This window comes from Oncorhynchus keta, unplaced genomic scaffold (assembly GCF_023373465.1).
Source record: "Oncorhynchus keta strain PuntledgeMale-10-30-2019 unplaced genomic scaffold, Oket_V2 Un_scaffold_621_pilon_pilon, whole genome shotgun sequence".
Classification (NCBI taxonomy): domain Eukaryota; kingdom Metazoa; phylum Chordata; class Actinopteri; order Salmoniformes; family Salmonidae; genus Oncorhynchus; species Oncorhynchus keta.
The window spans coordinates 338,578-362,500 of record NW_026290975.1 but is presented as its reverse complement, the minus strand read 5'-3'; the positions used below and the strand labels follow the sequence as shown (position 1 = coordinate 362,500).

Genomic DNA, 23,923 nt, shown 5'->3' with positions numbered 1-23,923 from the left:
AAGAAACACACACACATAGAAACTAATACACACAGAAACACACACACACACACAGAAACTAACAAAGAAACACACACACATAGAAACTAATACACACAGAAACACACACACACACACAGAAACGAATGCACACAGAAACACACACACACACAGAAACTAATAAACACAGAAACACACACACACACACACTGAAACGAATGCACACAGAAACACACACACACAGAGAAACTAATACACACAGAAACACACACACACACACACACACACACACACACACACACACACACACACACACACACACACACACACACACACACACACACACACACACACACACACACACACACACACAACAGAAACGAATGCACACAGAAACACACACACACAGAGAAACTAATACACACAGAAACACACACACACACACACAGAAATGAATGCACACAGAAACACACACACACATAGAAACTAATACACACAGAAACACACACACACACACAGAAACGAATGCACACAGAAACACACACACACAGAGAAACTAATACACACAGAAACACACACACACACACACACAGAAACGAATACACACAGAAACACACACACACAGAGAAACTAATACACACAGAAACACACACACACACACACACACACACACACACACACACACACACACACACACACACACACACACACACAGACAGAAACGAATGCACACGGAAACACACACACACAGAGAAACTAATACACACAGAAACACACACACACACACACACACACATAAATGAATGCACACAGAAACACACACACACATAGAAACTAATACACACAGAAACACACACACACCCACAGAAACTAATACACACAGAAACACACACACACACACAGAAACGAATGCACACAGAAACACACACACACAGAGAAACTAATACACACAGAAACACACACACACACACACAGAAACGAATGCACACGGAAACACACACACACAGAGAAACTAATACACACAGAAACACACACACACACACACAGAAATGAATGCACACAGAAACACACACACACACATAGAAACTAATACACACAGAAACACACACACACCCACAGAAACTAATACACACAGAAACACACACACACACACAGAAACGAATGCACACAGAAACACACACACACAGAGAAACTAATACACACAGAAACACACACACACACACACACAGAAACGAATACACACAGAAACACACACATGCTGCACACAAGTAAGAAGCAAGAAGCAACAGATGGAAAAACTATTATGGCCATGTAACCATAATATGGTATGGTGATAATATGGTATGGTGAGGTCCCCCAGTATGGTGATAATATGGTATGGTGATAATGGTCCCCCAGTATGGTGATAATATGGTATGGTGATAATGGTATGGTGATAATGGTATGGTGATAATGGTATGGTGATAATATGGTATGGTGATAATGGTATGGTGATAATATGGTATGGTGAGGTCCCTCAGTATGGTGATAATATGGTATGGTGATAATATGGTATGGTGAGGTCCCTCAGTATGGTGATAATATGGTATGGTGATAATATGGTATGGTGAGGTCCCTCAGTATGGTGATAATATGGTATGGTGATAATATGGTATGGTGAGGTCCCTCAGTATGGTGATAATATGGTATGGTGATAATATGGTATGGTGATAATATGATATGGTGAGGTCCCTCAGTATGGTGATAATATGGTATGGTCTCTCAGTATGGTGATAATATGGTATGGTGATAATATGGTATGGTGAGGTCTCTCAGTATGGTGATAATATGGTATGGTCTCTCAGTATGGTGATAATATGGTATGGTGATAATATGGTATGGTGAGGTCTCTCAGTATGGTGATAATATGGTATGGTGATAATATGGTATGGTGAGGTCTCTCAGTATGGTGATAATATGGTATGGTGATAATATGGTATGGTGATAATATGGTATGGTGAGGTCTCTCAGTATGGTGATAATATGGTATGGTGAGGTCCCTCAGTATGGTGATAATATGGTATGGTGATAATATGGTATGGTGAGGTCCCTCAGTATGGTGATAATATGGTATGGTGATAATATGGTATGGTGAGGTCTCTCAGTATGGTGATAATATGGTATGGTGATAATATGGTATGGTGAGGTCTCTCAGTATGGTGATAATATGGTATGGTGATAATATGGTATGGTGAGGTCACTCAGTATGGTAATAATATGGTATGGTGATAATATGGTATGGTGATAATATGGTATGGTGATAATATGGTATGGTGAGGTCCCTCAGTATGGTGATAATATGGTATGGTGATAATATGGTATGGTGAGGTCCCTCAGTATGGTGATAATATGGTATGGTGATAATATGGTATGGTGAGGTCTCTCAGTATGGTGATAATATGGTATGGTGATAATATGGTATGGTGATAATATGGTATGGTGAGGTCCTCAGTATGGTGATAATATGGTATGGTGATAATATGGTATGGTGAGGTCTCTCAGTATGGTGATAATATGGTATGGTGATAATATGGTATGGTGATAATATGGTATGGTGAGGTCTCTCAGTATGGTGATAATATGGTATGGTGAGGTCCCTCAGTATGGTGATAATATGGTATGGTGATAATATGGTATGGTGATAATATGGTATGGTGATAATATGGTATGGTGATAATATGGTATGGTGAGGTCTCTCAGTATGGTGATAATATGGTATGGTGATAATATGGTATGGTGATAATATGGTATGGTGAGGTCTCTCAGTATGGTGATAATATGGTATGGTGATAATATGGTATGGTGATAATATGGTATGGTGAGGTCTCTCAGTATGGTGATAATATGGTATGGTGATAATATGGTATGGTGATAATATGGTATGGTGAGGTCCCTCAGTATGGTGATAATATGGTATGGTGATAATATGGTATGGTGATAATATGGTATGGTGATAATATGGTATGGTGAGGTCCCTCAGTATGGTGATAATATGGTATGGTGATAATATGGTATGGTGATAATATGGTATGGTGATAATATGGTATGGTGATAATATGGTATGGTGAGGTCCCTCAGTATGGTGATAATATGGTATGGTGATAATATGGTATGGTGAGGTCTCTCAGTATGGTGATAATATGGTATGGTGATAATATGGTATGGTGAGGTCTCTCAGTATGGTGATAATATGGTATGGTGATAATATGGTATGGTGATAATATGGTATGGTGAGGTCCCTCAGTATGGTGATAATATGGTATGGTGATAATATGGTATGGTGAGGTCTCTCAGTATGGTGATAATATGGTATGGTGATAATATGGTATGGTGATAATATGGTATGGTGATAATATGGTATGGTGATAATATGGTATGGTGAGGTCCCTCAGTATGGTGATAATATGGTATGGTGATAATATGGTATGGTGAGGTCTCTCAGTATGGTGATAATATGGTATGGTGATAATATGGTATGGTGATAATATGGTATGGTGAGGTCCTCAGTATGGTGATAATATGGTGAGGTGATCAGTATGGTGATAATATGGTATGGTGATAATATGGTATGGTGATAATATGGTATGGTGATAATATGGTATGGTGATAATATGGTATGGTGAGGTCCCTCAGTATGGTGATAATATGGTATGGTGATAATATGGTATGGTGATAATATGGTATGGTGAGGTCTCTCAGTATGGTGATAATATGGTATGGTGATAATATGGTATGGTGAGGTCTCTCAGTATGGTGATAATATGGTATGGTGATAATATGGTATGGTGAGGTCTCTCAGTATGGTGATAATATGGTATGGTGAGGTCTCTCAGTATGGTGATAATATGGTATGGTGATAATATGGTATGGTGAGGTCTCTCAGTATGGTGATAATATGGTATGGTGATAATATGGTATGGTGAGGTCTCTCAGTATGGTGATAATATGGTATGGTGATAATATGGTATCGTGATAATATGTTATGGTGAGGTCCCTCAGTATGGTGATAATATGGTATGGTGATAATATGGTATGGTGATAATGGTGAGGTCTCTCAGTACGGTGATAATATGGTATGGTGATAATATGGTATGGTGAGGTCCCTCAGTATGGTGATAATATGGTATGGTGATAATGGTATGGTGATAATATGGTATGGTGAGGGCCCTCAGTATGGTGATAATATGGTATGGTGATAATATGGTATGGTGAGGTCCCTCAGTATGGTGATAATATGGTATGGTGATAATATGGTATGGTGATAATGGTATGGTGATAATATGGTATGGTGAGGTCCCTCAGTATGGTGATAATATGGTATGGTGATAATATGGTATGGTGATAAGATGCTATGGTGATAATATAGTATGGTGATAATATGGTATGGTGAGGTCTCTAAGTATGGTGATAATATGGTATGGTGATAATATGGTATGGTGATAATATGGTGTGGTGATAATATGGTATGGTGAGGTCCCTCAGTATGGTGATAATATGGTATGGTGAGGTCCCTCAGTATGGTGATAATATGGTATGGTGATAATATGGTATGGTGATAATATGGTATGGTGAGGTCTCTCAGTATGGTGATAATATGGTATGGTGATAATATGGTATGGTGAGGTCTCTCAGTATGGTGATAATATGGTATGGTGATAATATGGTATGGTGAGGTCTCTCAGTATGGTGATAATATGGTATGGTCTCTCAGTATGGTGATAATATGGTATGGTGATAATATGCTATGGTGAGGTCTCTCACTATGGTGATAATATGGTATGGTGAAAATATGGTATGGTGAGGTCTCTCAGTATGGTGATAATATGGTATGGTGATAATATGGTATGGTTATAATATGGTATGGTGAGGTCCCTCAGTATGGTGATAATATGGTATGGTGATAATATGGTATGGTGATAATATGGTGAGGTCTCCTCAGTACGGTGATAATATGGTATGGTGATAATATGGTATGGTGAGGTCTCTCAGTATGGTGATAATATGGTATGGTGATAATATGGTATGGTGATAATATGGTGAGGTCCCTCAGTATGGTGATAATATGGTATGGTGATAATATGGTATGGTGAGGTCCCTCAGTATGGTGATAATATGGTATGGTGATTATATGGTATGGTGATAATATGGTATGGTGATAATATGGTATGGTGATTATATGGTATGGTGATAATATGGTATGGTGATAATATGGTATGGTGATAATATGGTATGGTGAGGTCCCTCAGTATGGTGATAATATGGTATGGTGATAATATGGTATGGTGAGGTCTCTTAGTATGGTGATAATATAGTATGGTGATAATATGGTATGGTGAGGTCTCTCAGTATGGTGATAACATGGTATGGTGAGGTCTCTCAGTATGGTGATAACATGGTATGGTGATAATATGGTATGGTGATAATATGGTATGCTGATAATATGGTATGTTGATGTTCCTGTATTCCTCAGGATGTGGAGGTTCTTGGCCGTTCCCAGTCCTGGTTGTTACATCCCATTCCCAGTCCTAGTTGTTACTTCTCACCCTGGTTGTTACATCCCATTCCCAGTCCTAGTTGTTACATCCCATTCCCAGTCCTGGTTGTTACTTCCCATTTCCCAGTCCTAGTTGTTACTTCCCATTCCCAGTCCTAGTTGTTACATCCCATTCCCAGTCCTAGTTGTTACATCCCATTCCCAGTCCTAGTTGTTACTTCTCACCCTGGTTGTTACATCCCATTCCCAGTCCTAGTTGTTACATCCCATTCCCAGTCCTAGTTGTTACATCCCATTCCCAGTCCTAGTTGTTACTTCCCATTCCCAGTCCTAGTTGTTACATCCCATTCCCAGTCCTAGTTGTTACATCCCATTCCCAGTCCTAGTTGTTACATCCCATTCCCAGTCCTAGTTGTTACATCCCATTCCCAGTCCTAGTTGTTACATCCCATTCCCAGTCCTAGTTGTTACTTCCCATTCCCAGTCCTAGTTGTTACATCCCATTCCCAGTCCTAGTTGTTACAACCCATTCCCAGTCCTAGTTGTTACATCCCATTCCCAGTCCTAGTTGTTACTTCCCATTCCCAGTCCTAGTTGTTACATCCCATTCCCAGTCCTAGTTGTTACATCCCATTCCCAGTCCTAGTTGTTACTTCTCACCCTGGTTGTTACATCCCATTCCCAGTTGTTACTTCCCATTCCCAGTCCTAGTTGTTACTTCCCATTCCCAGTCCTAGTTGTTACATCCCATTCCCAGTCCTAGTTGTTACATCCCATTCCCAGTCCTAGTTGTTACATCCCATTCCCAGTCCTAGTTGTTACATCCCATTCCCAGTCCTAGTTGTTACTTCTCACCCTGGTTGTTACATCGCATTCCCAGTCCTAGTTGTTACATCCCATTCCCAGTCCTAGTTGTTACATCCCATTCCCAGCCCTAGTTGTTACTTCCTATTCTGAGTTGTGCATCAACATCCTGTTTGGACGGCACAACAGCAATACCGCAAAGAATGTGTGAAAGCAATTAACTCTTTGTCCTCAGTTCAAAGTGTTATGTTTGGGACAAATCCAAGACAACCCATTACTGAGTACCTCTCATCATATTTTCAAGCATGCTTGTAATCTTTAAGGAGTTATTCAGGATAAAACAGGATACGGAATGGAGCTAAGCACAGGCAAAATCCTAGCGGAATACCTGGTTCAGTCTGCTTTCCACCAGACACTGGGAGATGAATTCACCTTTCAAGCAGGTTAACAACCTAAAAAAAAAAAAACGATTCATAATCTACACTTGAGTAACTTACTAGAAGAAGACAGTTAATGTTTGTGAGTGGCCGAGTTACTATTTTGACTTAAACCTACTTTAGAATCTACGGCAAGACCTGGAAATTGCTGTCTGACAATGACCATCAACCAATTTGACAGAGCTTGGAGAATGTTTAAAAGATTAATGGTCAAATGTTGCACTATCCAGGTGTGGAAAGCTCTCAGAGACTTACCCAGAAAGACTCACACCTCTTAGAGACTTACTCAGAAAGACTCACAGCTCTTAGAGACTTACGCAGAAAGACTCACAGCTCTTAGAGACTTACGCAGAAAGACTCACAGCTCTTCGAGACTGACCCAGAAAGACTCACAGCTCTTAGAGACTTACCCAGAAAGACTCACAGCTCTTAGAGACTTACCCAGAAAGACTCACAGCTCTTAGAGACTGACCCAGAAAGACTCACAGCTCTTAGAGACTTACCCAGAAAGACTCACAGCTCTCAGAGACTTACCCAGAAAGACTCACAGCTCTTAGAGACTTACCCATGAAGGCTCAGAGCTCTCAGAGACTTACCCAGAAAGACTCACAGCTCTTAGAGACTTACCCAGAAAGACCCACAGCTCTTAGAGACTTACCCAGAAAGACTCACAGCTCTTAGAGACTTACCCAGAAAGACTCACAGCTCCCTAGAGACTTATCCAGAAAGACTCACAGCTCATAGAGACTTATCCAGAAAGACTCACAGCTCATAGAGATTCACCCAGAAAGACTCACAGCTCTTAGAGACTTACCCAGAAAGACTCACAGCTCATAGAGATTCACCCAGAAAGACTCACAGCTCTTAGAGACTTACCCAGAAAGACTCACAGCTCTCAGAGACTTACCCAGAAAGACTCACAGCTCCCTAGAGACTTATCCAGAAAGACTCACAGCTCATAGAGACTTATCCAGAAAGACTCACAGCTCTTAGAGACTTACCCAGAAAGACTCACAGCTCTTAGAGACTTATCCAGAAAGACTCACAGCTCTCAGAGACTTACCCAGAAAGACTCACAGCTGTGCTTCTCCAAAAGTACTAACTCAGGGGTGTGAATACTTCTGTAAACTAGATATTTCTGTATTTCATTTTCAGAAATGTGTAAAAACATGTTTTCAAATGTGTCATTATAGGATATTGGTGTGTAGATGGGGTCAATTTAAGACAGTAGTTTTGGAATTGTTAGTTAGATTACTCGTTGGTTATTACTGCATTGTCGGAATTAGAAGCACAAGCATTTCGCTACACTCGCATTAACATCTGCTAACCATGTGTATGTGACAAATAAAATTAGATTTGATTTGATTTTAACACAACGAAATGTGGAAGAAAGCCCAGGAGTATGAATACTACCGTATATACTTGACTCCACTGAATACAAGCTCAACAGATTCTGCCATGGGGTCGAAGGTCAACAGGGTTGTTTGTCATTTTCGTAAAACTTATTCCCATTCAACATTTTCCAATAGAATTATGTTAGCAGGCTCTGAGCCACCATGTGTTAAAGGGAAACTCCACCCAAAAACAATGTTTTGGTTTTGGTTGAATTTGTTCTTTGTTTTGATTGTCAGCAATCAAGTTTTGAAAATATGTAACTTTCAAAATACAGACACCATCCCCGTATAATGCGTTTTGATGCAAAATGTGTAATATTGTGATAGTGTATGTGATTTTGAAAGTTACATATCTTGATAACTTGATTGCTGACATATTCCAACATATAGATAATATATAATAATAATAATATATAATATATTGAGTGGAATCTTCCTTTAAGGGTTGTTGTGTGAGTCAGATCTGGCTTCAAACACTATTTAAAAATGTTGAAATAATTTGAGATTTTGCTTTAGCCTGTCTGAAGTGCCAGATTAGGGGGTTGCCGGTGTTTAACTATTCTACTGATCCAGTACTTGAAATTATGTCAAATAGTATTTGAAGCCAGGTTTGGTGTGAGTGTCTAATGACTGAGGTGAGGAGGGTTTCTGTAAAGGTTATATATAGAGTCAGAACAGCTCTCTAATGGAGATCCACCTACACAGTGTGGTACCCCATTCACTACTTTAGAGCCCTATGGAAACCTATTCCCTATATAGTACACTACTTTAGACCAGAGCCCTATGGAACCCTATTCCCTATATAGTCCACTACTTTAGACCAGAGCCCTATGGAACCCTATTCCCTATATAGTACACTACTATAGACCAGAGCCCTATGGAACCCTATTCCCTATATAGTACACTACTATAGACCAGAGCCCTATGGAACCCTATTCCCTATATATAGTGCACTCCTTTAGACCAGAGCCCTATGGAACCCTATTCCCTATATAGTGCACTACTTTAGACCAGAGCCCTATGGAACCCTATTCCCTATATAGTACACTACTATAGACCAGAGCCCTATGGAACCCTATTCCCTATATAGTACACTACTATAGACCAGAGCCCTATGGAACCCTATTCCCTATATAGTACACTACTATAGACCAGAGCCCTATGGAACCCTATTCCCTATATAGTACACTACTATAGACCAGAGCCCTATGGAACCCTATTCCCTATATAGTACACTACTTTAGACCAGAGCCCTATGGAACCCTATTCCCTATATAGTACACTACTATAGACCAGAGCCCTATGGAACCCTATTCCCTATATAGTACACTACTTTAGACCAGAGCCCTATGGAACCCTATTCCCTATATAGTACACTACTTTAGACCAGAGCCCTATGGAACCCTATTCCCTATATAGTGCACTACTTTAGACCAGAGCCCTATGGAACCCTATTCCCTATATAGTGCACTACTTTAGACCAGAGCCCTATGGAACCCTATTCCCTATATAGTACACTACTATAGACCAGAGCCCTATGGAACCCTATTCCCTATATAGTACACTACTATAGACCAGAGCCCTATGGAACCCTATTCCCTATATAGTCCACTACTTTAGACCAGAGCCCTATGGAACCCTATTCCCTATATAGTACACTACTTTAGACCAGAGCCCTATGGAACCCTATTCCCTATATAGTGCACTACTTTAGACCAGAGCCCTATGGAACCCTATTCCCTATATAGTACACTACTTTAGACCAGAGCCCTATGGAACCCTATTCCCTATATAGTACACTACTTTAGACCAGAGCCCTATGGAACCCTATTCCCTATATAGTACACTACTTTAGACCAGAGCCCTATATAACCCTATTCCCTATATAGTACACTACTTTAGACCAGAGCCCTATGGAACCCTATTCCCTATATAGTACACTACTTTAGACCAGAGCCCTATGGAACCCTATTCCCTATATAGTGCACTACTTTAGACCAGAGCCCTATGGAACCCTATTCCCTATATAGTGCAATACTTTAGACCAGAGCCCTATGGAACCCTATTCCCTATATAGTACACTACTTTAGACCAGAGCCCTATGGAACCCTATTCCTTATAGTGTCCTACTTTAGACCAGAGCCCTATGGAACCCTATTCCCTATATAGTACACTACTTTAGACCAGAGCCCTATGGAACCCTATTCCCTATATAGTGCAATACTTTAGACCAGAGCCCTATGGTACCCTACTCCCCTATATAGTGCACTACTTTAGACCAGAGCCCTATGGTACCCTACTCCCCTATATAGTGCACTACTTTAGACCAGAGCCCTATGGTACCCTACTCCCTATATAGTGCACTACTTTAGACCAGAGCCCTATGGTACCCTACTCCCTATATAGTGCAATACTTTAGACCAGAGCCCTATGGTACCCTACTCCCCTATATAGTGCACTACTTTAGACCAGAGCCCTATGGTACCCTACTCCCTATATAGTGCACTACTTTAGACCAGAGCCCTATGGTACCCTACTCCCCTATATAGTGCAATACTTTAGACCAGAGCCCTATGGTACCCTACTCCCCTATATAGTGCACTACTTTAGACCAGAGCCCTATGGTACCCTACTCCCCTATATAGTGCACTACTTTAGACCAGAGCCCTATGGAACCCTTTTCCCTATATAGTGCACTTCTTTAGACCAGAGCCCTATGGGACCCTATTCCCTATATAGTGCACTACTTTAGACCAGAGTCCTATGGAACCCTATTCCCTATATAGTGCACTACTTTAGACCAGAGCCCTATGGAACCCTATTCCCTATATAGTGCACTACTTTAGACCAGAGCCCTATGGAACCCTATTCCCTATATAGTGCAATACTTTAGACCAGAGCCCTATGGAACCCTATTCCCTATATAGTACACTACTTTAGACCAGAGCCCTATGGAACCCTATTCCCTATATAGTGCAATACTTTAGACCAGAGCCCTATGGAACCCTATTCCCCTATATAGTGCACTACTTTAGACCAGAGCCCTATGGAACCCTATTCCCCTATATAGTGCACTACTTTAGACCAGAGCCCTATGGAACCCTATTCCCTATATAGTGCACTACTTTAGACCAGAGCCCTATGGAACCCTACTCCCTATATAGTGCAATACTTTAGACCAGAGCCCTATGGTACCCTATCCCCTATATAGTGCACTACTTTAGACCAGAGCCCTATGGAACCCTACTCCCTATATAGTGCACTACTTTAGACCAGAGCCCTATGGAACCCTACTCCCCTATATAGTGCAATACTTTAGACCAGAGCCCTATGGAACCCTACTCCCTATAGTGCACTACTTTAGACCAGAGCCCTATGGAACCCTATTCCCTATATAGTACACTACTTTAGACCAGAGCCCTATGGAACCCTATTCCCTATATAGTGCACTACTTTAGACCAGAGCCCTATGGTACCCTACTCCCTATATAGTGCACTACTTTAGACCAGAGCCCTATAGAACCCTATTCCCCTATATAGTGCACTACTTTAGACCAGAGCCCTATGGAACCCTTTTCCCTATATAGTGCACTTCTTTAGACCAGAGCCCTATGGGACCCTATTCCCTATATAGTGCACTACTTTAGACCAGAGTCCTATGGAACCCTATTCCCTATATAGTGCACTACTTTAGACCAGAGCCCTATGGAACCCTATTCCCTATATAGCGCACTACTTTAGACCAGAGCTCTATGGAACCCTATTCCCTATATAGTGCACTACTTTAGACCAGAGCTCTATGGAACCCTATTCCCTATATTGCGCACTACTTTAGACCAGAGCTCTATGGAACCCTATTCCCCTATATAGTGCACTACTTTAGACCAGAGCTCTATGGAACCCTATTCCCTATATAGTGCACCATTCAAGCAGAGAAGGGGAAGAAAGACAGAGAGACCAGAGCTCTATGGAACCCTATAATAGTAGCCCTTTATGAGGCTAGATTTGATCCACAACGAAAGGGAAGACCAGAGTCATACATGAAGTTTCCATTCATATTTTCAGGTTTGTTATGGTTTAGGAATTGCACTCTCCTTTCCTCCCCTCCAGAGCCTCCCTCCCCTCTTCCCAACCTTCTCATTCCCCTCTCCTATTGCCCCTCCTCTCTCCTCCTCCCCCTCCTCCTGTCCTCTCTCCCCGGCCTTTACTCTCTTCCCTTCCCTCGCCTCCCTTTCCTCTCCTCTCCTCCCTTTCCTCTCGTCTACTCCCTTTCCTCTCCTCTCTTTCCCCTCTCCTCCACCCTTCTCTCGTCCCCCTCGTCCCCTCTCATCTCCTCCCCCTTCTTTCCTTAGAAAGTATCCATAGAGCTCTGTAGAGGCGACATCATGTAATCACTATAGTTCTGTAGAGGCAGCATAATGTAATCACTAGAGGCAGCATAATGTAATCACTAGAGTTCTGTAGAGGCAGCATAATATAATCACTAGAGGCAGCATAATATAATCACTAGAGGCAGCATAATGTAATCACTAGAGGCAGCATAATGTAATCACTAGAGCTCTATAGAGGCAGCATAATGTAATCACTAGAGCTCTGTAGAGGCAGCATAATGTAATCACTAGAGCTCTGCAGAGGCAGCATAATGTAATCACTAGAGCCTCCCAGAGGCAGCATAATGTAATCACTAGAGCTCTGTAGAGGCAGCATAATGTAATCACTAGAGCTCTGTAGAGGCAGCATAATGTAATCACTAGAGCTCTGTAGAGGCAGCATAATGTAATCACTAGAGCTCTGTAGAGGCAGCATAATGTAATCACCTCTTCTCTGCAGAGGCAGCATAATGTAATCACTTCCCTCGCTCTGCCCTAATGTAATCACTCTCTGTAGAGGCAGCATAATTAATCACTAGAGCTCTGCAGAGGCAGCATAATGTAATCACTAGAGCTCTGCAGAGGCAGCATAATGTAATCACTAGAGCTCTGTAGAGGCAGCTAATGTAATCACTAGAGCTCTGTAGAGGCAGCATAATGTAATCACTAGAGCTCTGCAGAGGCAGCATAATGTAATCACTAGAGCTCTGCAGAGGCAGCATAATGTAGAGCTCTGCAGAGGCAGCATAATGTAATCACTAGAGCTCTGCAGAGGCAGCATAATGTAATCACTAGAGCTCTGTAGAGGCAGCATAATGTAATCACTAGAGCTCTATAGAGGCAGCATAATGTAATCACTAGAGCTCTGTAGAGGCAGCATAATGTAATCACTAGAGCTCTGCAGAGGCAGCATAATGTAATCACTAGAGCTCTGTAGAGGCAGCATAATGTAATCACTAGAGCTCTGCAGAGGCAGCATAATGTAATCACTAGAGCTCTATAGAGGCAGCATAATGTAATCACTAGAGCTCTGTAGAGGCAGCATAATGTAATCACTAGAGCTCTGCAGAGGCAGCATAATGTAATCACTAGAGCTCTGCAGAGGCAGCATAATGTAATCACTAGAGCTCTGCAGAGGCAGCATAATGTAATCACTAGAGCTCTGTAGAGGCAGCATAATGTAATCACTAGAGCTCTGTAGAGGCAGCATAATGTGTCCTTTATAACTGTTGTTTGTATCCTGAAAACATAATTTTCCTAAAACCCCATGGTGTGTGTACCGAATGGCACCCTATGCCCTATATAGGGCACTACGCAATGGCCCTGGTCAAAAGTAGTGTACTATAAAGTGAATAGGGTGCCATTTGGGTTGCAGTGATTTGGAGTTACTCTGCGTTTTGTTGTTCAGTCTGAACCTCAGTCAGAGAGATGCACAGCGCTAGCACCGGCCGGCCGCTGGGACGCCAGTCCTGGGTTCAAATACTATGCTGTCGTGCCAGATATGTGGGGGGGGGGGTTGCACTTTTGTGACATATCCATTGTATTCGTTGCAACAGGATCTTTCCAGCACAGAGAACGTTTTGGAAATGATTTCACATAGTATTTGAAAGCAGATTCAGTCAGAAACGGCTTTGGGAAGAGACTAGATCTATGTTATCATTACTGGGCCACTCTACGGCTTTACCCATGATCCAATCAGTGAAGAGCTCCTCTCCCTCCATAGTTCTAATTACAGTAACTGGCCCGGTCACTGTTTTAAGTGGAGGAGGGGTCAGGGGAGCTACAGGCAGGCCTCTCTCTCTCTCTCCTCTCTTCTCCTGGGTGTTTGCAGAGAGCACTCTGACATGTTGTCACAGATTACTTCAGCTCCTTGGCCTCCTTGTCAGAACCCCCTCCCACCCCCATCCGTCCACAACAGAGCTTCGGTTTGTCTTTGGGCTCGGGGAGCGACAGGGCAGAAGGGCCTATTCGGCAGGCGTTATGGGAAAGGGGGTAATTTTAGCAGCAGCTGACACTCTTGGCCTTCTCTACCATCCTGCCAGACATAGTTTAGTTTGAAGGGTGGGGCCGTAGAGAATGTGTAACAGAGTAAACATTCTAAACTCACTCCCAAGATTGAAATGTGTCCACTCCCGTTTTTTGAAGCGTTAACCGTTCGTTAGCGTAATTAACTAAGACGTTGTCAAGCTGGCGGTCAGAGGTCATAGGTCGGAGACAAAGGTCATGATGTCAATGTGTGTCTGCGAGACGGAGGTCATGATGTCAATGTGTGTCTGCGAGACGGAGGTCATGATGTCAATGTGTGTCTGCGAGACAGAGGTCATGATGTCAATGTGTGTCTGCGAGACAGAGGTCATGATGTCAATGTGTGTCTGCGAGACAGAGGTCATGATGTCAATGTGTGTCTGCGAGACAGAGGTCATGATGTCAATGTGTGTCTGCGAGACAGAGGTCATGATGTCAATGTGTGTCTGCGAGACAGAGGTCATGATGTCAATGTGTGTCTGCGAGACAGAGGTCATGATGTCAATGTGTGTCTGTGAGACAGAGGTCATGATGTCAATGTGTGTCTGCGAGACAGAGGTCATGATGTCAATGTGTGTCTGCGAGACAGAGGTCATGATGTCAATGTGTGTCTGCGAGACAGAGGTCATGATGTCAATGTGTGTCTGTGAGACAGGAGGTCATGATGTCATGGTTGTCCCATTAAGAGACAGAGGTCATGAACACTGTTAAATGGTGTATGCGAGACAGAGGTCATGATGGGATGTGTGAAGGGAGTATGAGAGGTCATGATGGGAATGTGTGAAGAGAGTATGAGGTCATATGAAGGGAGTGTGAGACAGAGGTCATGATGGGAGTGTGAAGGGAGAGGTCATGAAGGGAGTGTGTCTGGGAGACAGAGGTCATGATGTGAAGGTGAGTCTGAAGGGAGGTCATGATGTCATGTATGAAGGGAGTAAGAGAAGGGAAAAAGTATGAAGGGAGTATGAAGGGAGTGTGAAGGGAGTATGGGGGAGTATGAAGGGAGTGTGAAGGGAGTATGAAGGGAGTATGAAGGGAGTGTGAAGGGAGTATGAAGGGAGTATGAAGGGAGTGTGAAGGGAGTATGAAGGGAGTATGAAGGGAGTGTGAAGGGAGTATGAAGGGAGTGTGAAGGGTGTATGAAGGGTGTGTGAAGGGTGTATGAAGGGTGTATAAAGGGTGTATAAAGGGTGTATAAAGGGTGTATGAAGGGTGTATGTAGGGAGTATGAAGGGAGTGTGAAGGGAGTATGAAGGGTGTATAAAGGGTGTATAAAGGGTGTATAAAGGGTGTATAAAGGGTGTATGAAGGGATTGTGAAGGGAGTATGAAGGGTGTATGAAGGGTGTATGAAGGGTGTATGAAGGGAGTATGAAGGGTGTATGAAGGGTGTATAAAGGGTGTATGAAGGGTGTATAAAGGGTGTATGAAGGGTGTATGAAGGGTGTATAAAGGGTGTATGAAGGGTGTATGAAGGGTGTTTATGAAACATTCTAACACAGCTGTTCCACAAAACAACTCAACAACCACCCAGTAGCCTATTCACAACCAACAGTCACCTCATTAAAGAAAATTAAAAATTATAATATATAATAATATATAATAATATATGCCATTTAAAATACAATTACTTTTTTAATGTTGAAGAGACATTCTGAAAAAAATAACCTGTCTGAATGTCTGGCAGTTTCTCTATCTGGTAGTTTCTCTGTCTGGCAGTTTCTCTGTCTGGCAGTTTCTCTGTCTGGCAGGTTCTCTGTCTGGCAGTTTCTCTGTCTGGCAGTTTCTCTGTCTGGCAGTTTCTCTGTCTGGCAGTTTCTCTGTCTGGCAGGTTCTCTGTCTGGCAGTTTCTCTGTCTGGCAGTGTCTCTGTCTGGCAGGTTCTCTGTCTGGCAGTTTCTCTGTCTGGCAGTTTCTCTGTCTGGCAGGTTCTCTGTGACGTCACTGGGGGATCCACCGGCTAAACTGGTGGCAGAGGAATCAATGTGTGGCACTGATGTTCAGCATTTCACATGACGTAGATATCCTATGAACATATTGTGCAAACAAAATATTCTGACACATTAGCCCAGTTGTCAAAATGACATGTCACTTTTTAGATCAGATGTCAAATCGATAGAGCGATTAAGTAGATGGCTCGGCAAGTTATCGACCTATTTATCACCGAAATGTGCCGATCACAAGAGCTGGACTATCATAATAACAGCGTTTTTATGTCCTGTAAAATCTGAGAGAAAGGGATGGATTGACCAGGGGAAGTTCCTTCGACAACCAGGCCATTAACTGTCCAACAGTAGCCTACCCCAAGGGGTTCCCTGTCCAACAGTAGCCTACCCCAAGGGGTTCCCTGTCCAACAGTAGCCTACCCCAAGGGGTTCCCTCAACAACCACCCAGTCCAACAGTAGCCTAAAAATTATAATATATAATCCAACATAGCCATTTAAAATACAATTAGCTTTTTAATGTTGAAGAGACATTCTGCCTAACCTGTCCCCAAGGGGTTCTGGCAGTTTCTCTATCTGGTAGTTTCCAACAGTCCTGGCCCAGTTTCTCTGTCCAACAGTTTCTCTGTCTGGGGTTCTCTGTCTGGCAGTTTCCCTGTCCAACAGTAGCCTACCCCAGGGGTTCTCTGTCTGGCAGTTTCTCTGTCTGGCCCTGTCTCTGTCTGGCCCAGGTTCTGTTCCCTGTTCAACAGTTCTCCCTGGGGTTCCCTGTCTGGCAGTTTCTCTGTCTGTTCAGTAGCCTTCTCTGTCCAACAGTAGCCTACCCCTGGGGGTTCCACCAACAGTAGCCTACCCCAAGGGGTTCCCTGTTCAACAGTAGCCTACCCCAATGGGTTCCCTGTCCAACAGTTCAGCCTTTCCCAACAGTAGATATCCTATCCAACATATTGTGCCTAACAAAATTCCCTCCAACAGTGCCTACCCCAAGGGGTTCAACAGTAGCCTACCCCAAGGGGTTCCCTGTCCAACATGTCAGCCTACCCCAAGGGGTTCCCTTTAGACAGATGTTCCCTGTCCAACAGTAGCCTACCCCAAGGGGTTCCCTGTTATCAGCAGCCTATTTATCACCCAAATGTTCCCTGTCACAAGAGCTGGCCTACCCCAATAACAGGTTCCCTTCCAACAGTATGTCCTGTAAAATCTGAGAGAAAGGGATGGATTGACCCCAAGGGGTTCCCTGTCAACCAGGCCATTAACTGTCCACCAGTAGCCTACCCCAACAGCAGCCTACCCCAAGGGGTTCCCTGTCCAACAGTAGCCTACCCCAAGGGGTTCCTGTCCAACAGTAGCCTACCCCAAGGGGTTCCCTGTCCAACAGTAGCCTACCCCAAGGGGTTCCCTGTCCAACAGTAGCCTACCCCAAGGGGTTCCCTGTCCAACAGTAGCCTACCCCAAGGGGTTCCCTGTCCAACAGTAGCCTACCCCAAGGGGTTCCCTGTCCAACAGTAGCCTACCCCAAGGGGTTCCCTGTCCAACAGTAGCCTACCCCAAGGGGTTCCCTGTCCAACAGTAGCCTACCCCAAGGGGTTCCCTGTCCAACAGTAGCCTACCCCAAGGGGTTCCCTGTTCAACAGTAGCCTACCCCAAGGGGTTCCCTGTTCAACAGTAGCCTACCCCAAGGGGTTCCCTGTCCAACAGTAGCCTACCCCAAGGGGTTCCCTGTCCAACAGTAGCCTACCCCAAGGGGTTCCCTGTTCAACAGTAGCCTACCCCAAGGGGTTCCCTGTCCAACAGTAGCCTACCCCAAGGGGTTCCCTGTCCAACAGTAGCCTACCCCAAGGGGTTCCCTGTCCAACAGTAGCCTACCCCAAGGGGTTCCCTGTTCAACAGTAGCCTACCCCAAGGGGTTCCCTGTCCAACAGTAGCCTACCCCAAGGGGTTCCCAACCTTTTTCCCCACAGGATCCCCTTTTTCATGTTTCAAAAATAAACTCTTTGAATTTTTTTTGTTTATTGAGACAGCGTATTCAGAAAGTATTCAGAACCCTTGACTTTCTCCACATTTTGTTAAGTTACAGCCTTATTCTAAAAATGGATTTTAAAATCCTCTTCAGTCTCCACACAACACCCCATAATGACAAAGCAAAAACAGGTTTTTAGACATTTTAGAAATGTATTATAATGTTTTTTTAAATGAAATGACACATTTCCATAAGTATTCAGACCCTTTCGTCAGTACTTTGTTGAAGCACCTTTGGCAGCGATTACAGCCTCCGATTGTCTTCTTGGGTAAAATGCTACAAGCTTGGCACACCTGTATTTGGGGAGTTTCTCCCATTCTTCTCTGCAGATCCTCTCAAGCTCTGTCAGGTTGGATGGGGAGCGTCGCTGCACAGCTATTTTCAGGTGTCTCCAGAGATGTTGGATGTTCGATAAGGTTCAAGTCCGGGCTCCGGTTGGGCCACTCAAGGACATTCAGAGACTTGTCCCGAAGCCACTCCTGCGTTGTCTTGGCTGTGTGCTTAGGGGCGTTGTCCTGTTGGAAGTTGAACCTTTGCCCCCGTCTTTGGTCCTGAGCACTCTGGCGCAGGATTTAATCAGTAATGACTCTGTACTTTGCTCTGTTCATCTTTCCCTCGGTCCTGACTAGTCTCCCAGTCCCTGTGGTTGAAAAATACCCCACAGCATGATACTGCCACCACCCTGCTTCACCGTAGGGATGGTGCCAGGTTTCCTCCAGACGTGACAATTGGCATTCAGGCCAAAGAGTTCATTCTTGGTTTCATCAGACCAGAAAATATTGTTTCTCATGCTCTGAGAGTCCTTTAGGTGCCTTTTGGCAAATTCCACGTGGGTTGTCATGTGCCTTTTACTGAGGAGCGGCTTCCGTCTGGCCACTCTACCATAAAAGCCTGATTGGTGGAGTACTGCAGAGATGGTTGTCCTTCTGAAACTTTCTCCCATCTTCACAGAGGATCTCTGGAACTCTGTCAGAGTGATCATCAGGTTCATGGTCACCTCCCTGACCAAGGCCCTTCTCCCCTGATTGCTCAGTATGGCCGGGCGGCCAGCTCTAGGAAGAGTCTTGGTGGTTCCAAACTTCGTCCATTTAAGAATGATGGAGGCCACTGTGTTCTTGGGGACCTTCAATGCTGCAATAATGTTTTGGTACGCTTCCCGAGATCTGTGCCTCGACACAATCCTGTTTCGGAGTTCTACGGATAATTCCTTCGACCTCATACTTGCTCTGGTCATACTTGCTCTGACGTGCATTGTCAACCGTATGACCTTATGTAGACAGGTGTGTGCCTTTCCAAACTAATTGAATCTTTTGTAACTTTGTAACACAATTTATTTGGGGAAAAGTCAAGGGGAGTGAAGACCATAGTTTCTGAAAACTATTCAAGTCATTATTGAAGGGCTCTGTGCCTGAACAAGGCAGACAGAGAGAGGAGTTGGAAGCTGCCCATTTGGACAAGAGGAATATGTAAGAATTGTGTTCATTCGCTATAGCTCAGCCCCATAAGGATGAGTGCTCAGCCCCCTCCTGTAATCCCTGTTCACCAATGCCGTGTGGCCATGCACGCCTCCAGCTCAATCATCAAGTTTACCAACAAGGACGAGACATCCTACAGGGAGGAGGTGAGGGCACTCGGAGAGTGGTGGCAGGAAAAATAACCTCTTCCTCAACGTCAACAAAGCGAATGTGCTGATCGTGGACTTCAGGAGACAGCAGAGGGAACACGCCCCCTATCCACTTCAAACAGAACAGCAGTGGAGACAGCAGAGGGAACACGCCCCCTATCCACATCGACAGAACAGCAGTGGAGACAGCAGAGGGAACAACAGAACAGTGGAGAGACAGCAGAGGGAACACGCCCCCTATCCACAGCCCCTATCCACATCAACAGAACAGCAGTGGAGACAGCAGAGGGAACACGCCCCCTATCCACATCAACAGAACAGCAGTAGAGACAGCAGAGGGAACACGCCCCCTATCCACATCAACAGAACAGCAGTGGAGACAGCAGAGGGAACACGCCCCCTATCCACATCAACAGAACAGCAGTGGAGACAGCAGAGGGAACACGCCCCCTATCCACATCAACAGAACAGCAGTAGAGACAGCAGAGGGAACACGCCCCCTATCCACATCAACAGAACAGCAGTGGAGACAGCAGAGGGAACACGCCCCCTATCCACATCAACAGAACAGCAGTGGAGACAGCAGAGGGAACACGCCCCCTATCCACATCAACAGAACAGCAGTGGAGACAGCAGAGGGAACACGCCCCCTATCCACATCAACAGAACAGCAGTGGAGACAGCAGAGGGAACACGCCCCCCCTATCCACATCAACAGAACAGCAGTCAGAGGGAACACAGAACAACAGAACAGCAGTGGAGACAGCAGAGGAACAGCAGTGGAACACGCCCCTATCCACATCAACAGAACAGCAGTGGAGACAGCAGAGGGAACACGCCCCTATCCACATCAACAGAACAGCAGTGGAGACAGCAGAGGGAACACGCCCCTATCCAACAGAACAGCAGAACAGCAGTGGAGACAGAACAGAGGAGAACAGAGGGAACGCCCCCTATCCACATCAACAGAACAGCAGTGGAGACAGCAGAGGGAACACGCCCCAGAGGGAACACGCCCCTATCCACATCAACAGAACAGCAGTGGAGAACAGCAGAGGTGAACACGCCCCCCCTATCCACATCAACAGAACAGCAGTGGAGACAGCAGAGGGAACACGCCCCTATCCACATCAACAGAACAGCAGTGGAGACAGCAGAGGGAACACGCCCCTATCCACATCAACAGAACAGCAGTGGAGACAGCAGAGGGAACACGCCCCTATCCACATCAACAGAACAGCAGTGGAGACAGCAGAGGGAACAGCCCCTATCCACATCAACAGAACAGCAGTGGAGACAGCAGAGGGAACACGCCCCTATCCACATCAACAGAACAGCAGTAGAGACAGCAGAGGGAACACGCCCCTATCCACATCAGAGGGAACACATCCACATCAAGAACAGCAGTGGAGACAGAACAGCAGTGGAGACAGCAGAGGGAACACGCCCCTATCCACATCAACAGAACAGCAGTGGAGACAGCAGAGGGAACACGCCCCCTATCCACATCAACAGAACAGCAGTGGAGACAGCAGAGGGAACACGCCCCCTATCCACATCAACAGAACAGCAGTGGAGACAGCAGAGGGAACACGCCCCTATCCACATCCACATCAACAGAACAGCAGTAGAGACAGCAGAGGGAACACGCCCCTATCCACATCAACAGAACAGCAGTGGAGACAGCAGAGGGAACACGCCCCCTATCCACATCAACAGAACAGCAGTGGAGACAGCAGAGGGAACACGCCCCCTATCCACATCAACAGAACAGCAGTGGAGACAGCAGAGGGAACACGCCCCCTATCCACATCAACAGAACAGCAGTAGAGACAGCAGAGGGAACACGCCCCTATCCACATCAACAGAACAGCAGTAGAGACAGCAGAACAGGGAACACGCCCCCCTATCCACATCAACAGAACAGAAGCAGTAGAGACAGCAGAGGGAACACGCCCCTATCCACATCAACAGAACAGCAGTGGAGACAGCAGAGGGAACACGCCCCCTATCCACATCAACAGAACAGCAGTGGAGACAGCAGAGGGAACACGCCCCCCCTATCCACATCAACAGAACAGCAGTGGACAGCAGAGGGAACAGCCCCCTAGAACAGCAGTGAACAGCAGAGGGAACACGCCCCCTATCCACATCAACAGAACAGCAGTAGAGACAGCAGAGGGAACACGCCCCCACATCAACAGAACAGCAGTCCACATCAACAGAACAGCAGTAGAGACAGCAGAGGGAACACGCCCCTATCCAACAGAACAGCAGTCAGCACAGAACAGAACAGCAGTGGAGAGACAGCAGAGGGAACAGAGGGAACGCCCCTATCCACATCAACAGAACAGCAGTGGAGACAGCAGAGGGAACACGCCCCCTATCCACATCAACAGAACAGCAGTGGAGACAGCAGAGGGAACACGCCCCTATCCACATCAACAGAACAGCAGTGGAGACAGCAGAGGGAACATCAACAGAACCCCAGAGGGAACACGCCCCTATCCACATCAACAGAACAGCAGTAGAGAGCCCCTATCCACATCAACAGAGGTGGAAAGCTTCCAAGTTTCCTCGAACAGCAGTGGACACATCACTGAACAGATCTGAAATGGTTCCACCCACACAGACAGTGTGGGGAGGAAGGAACAGCATATCTCCTGTTTCTGTTAGACAGCTTGATGTCCCTGGATAGGTTGTTTGTGAGACAGCAGAGGGAACACGCCCCCTTGTTTGTGGAGACAGCAGAGGGAACACGCCCCCTCCACATCAACAGAACAGCAGTTGTTTCAACAGTGTCGGTTGTTTCAACAGAACAGCAGTGTGTCGGTTGTTTGTGTCGGTTGTTTGTGAGACAGCAGAGGGAACACGCCCCTATCCACATCAACAGTTGTTTGTGTCAGTTGTTTGTGTCGGTTGTCCGTGTCGGTTGTTTGTGTCGGTTGTTTGTGTCGGTTGTTTGTGTCGGTTATTTGTGTCGGTTATTTGTGTCGGTTGTTTGTGTCGGTTGTTTGTGTCGGTTGTTTGTGTCGGTTGTTTGTGTCTGTTGTTTGTGTCAGTTGTTCGTGTCGGTTGTTTGTGCCGGTTGTTCGTGACGGTTGTTTGTGTCAGTTGTTCGTGTCGGTTGTTCGTGTCTGTTGTTTGTGTCGGTTGTTTGTGTCGGTTGTTTGTGTCTGTTGTTTGTGTCGGTTGTTTGTGTCGGTTGTTTGTGTCTGTTGTTTGTGTCGGTTGTTTGTGTCAGTTGTTTGTGTCGGTTGTTTGTGTCAGTTGTTTGTGTCGGTTGTTTGTGTCAGTTGTTCGTGTCGGTTGTTCGTGTCTGTTGTTTGTGTCGGTTGTTTGTGTCAGTTGTTTGTGTCAGTTGTTTGTGTCAGTTGTTTGTGTCGGTTGTTTGTGTCAGTTGTTTGTGTCGGTTGTTTGTGTCAGTTGTTCGTGTCTGTTGTTTGTGTCGGTTGTTTGTGTCAGTTGTTTGTGTCAGTTGTTTGTGTCAGTTGTAGCACTACACGACACTAAGAAACCTGTCCAGTGGTTCGTGGTGTCTGCAGTTCTCAGAGACATATCAGATAACACAGCCTGGATACGTTGCATCACAGTCTGTCTATTCTCTGAGTGCTTTCTGAATATCATGTCCCCTTTCTATTTAAGTCTTGTCGTTTGGGGCCATCAACTTGTGAATGTGTTGATGAGAGGCCAACATGGCCTTCAGCCCTGAGCCGATACCAGTTAGGGCTGGTTGGGATGCTTAGAGAGGACAGGCCGGACATTCTTTGGGTTACAATGAACATCATAACTCTC

General features: G+C 44.9%; 1 protein-coding gene across 1 annotated transcript in view; it reads left to right on the top strand.

Annotated features, from left to right (window-relative positions):
* LOC118381832 (paralemmin-2-like) overlaps positions 1–23,923 on the top strand; it is a 170,838-nt gene that overhangs the window by 72,267 nt on the left and 74,648 nt on the right. The gene's annotated exons all lie outside the window — the stretch shown is intronic.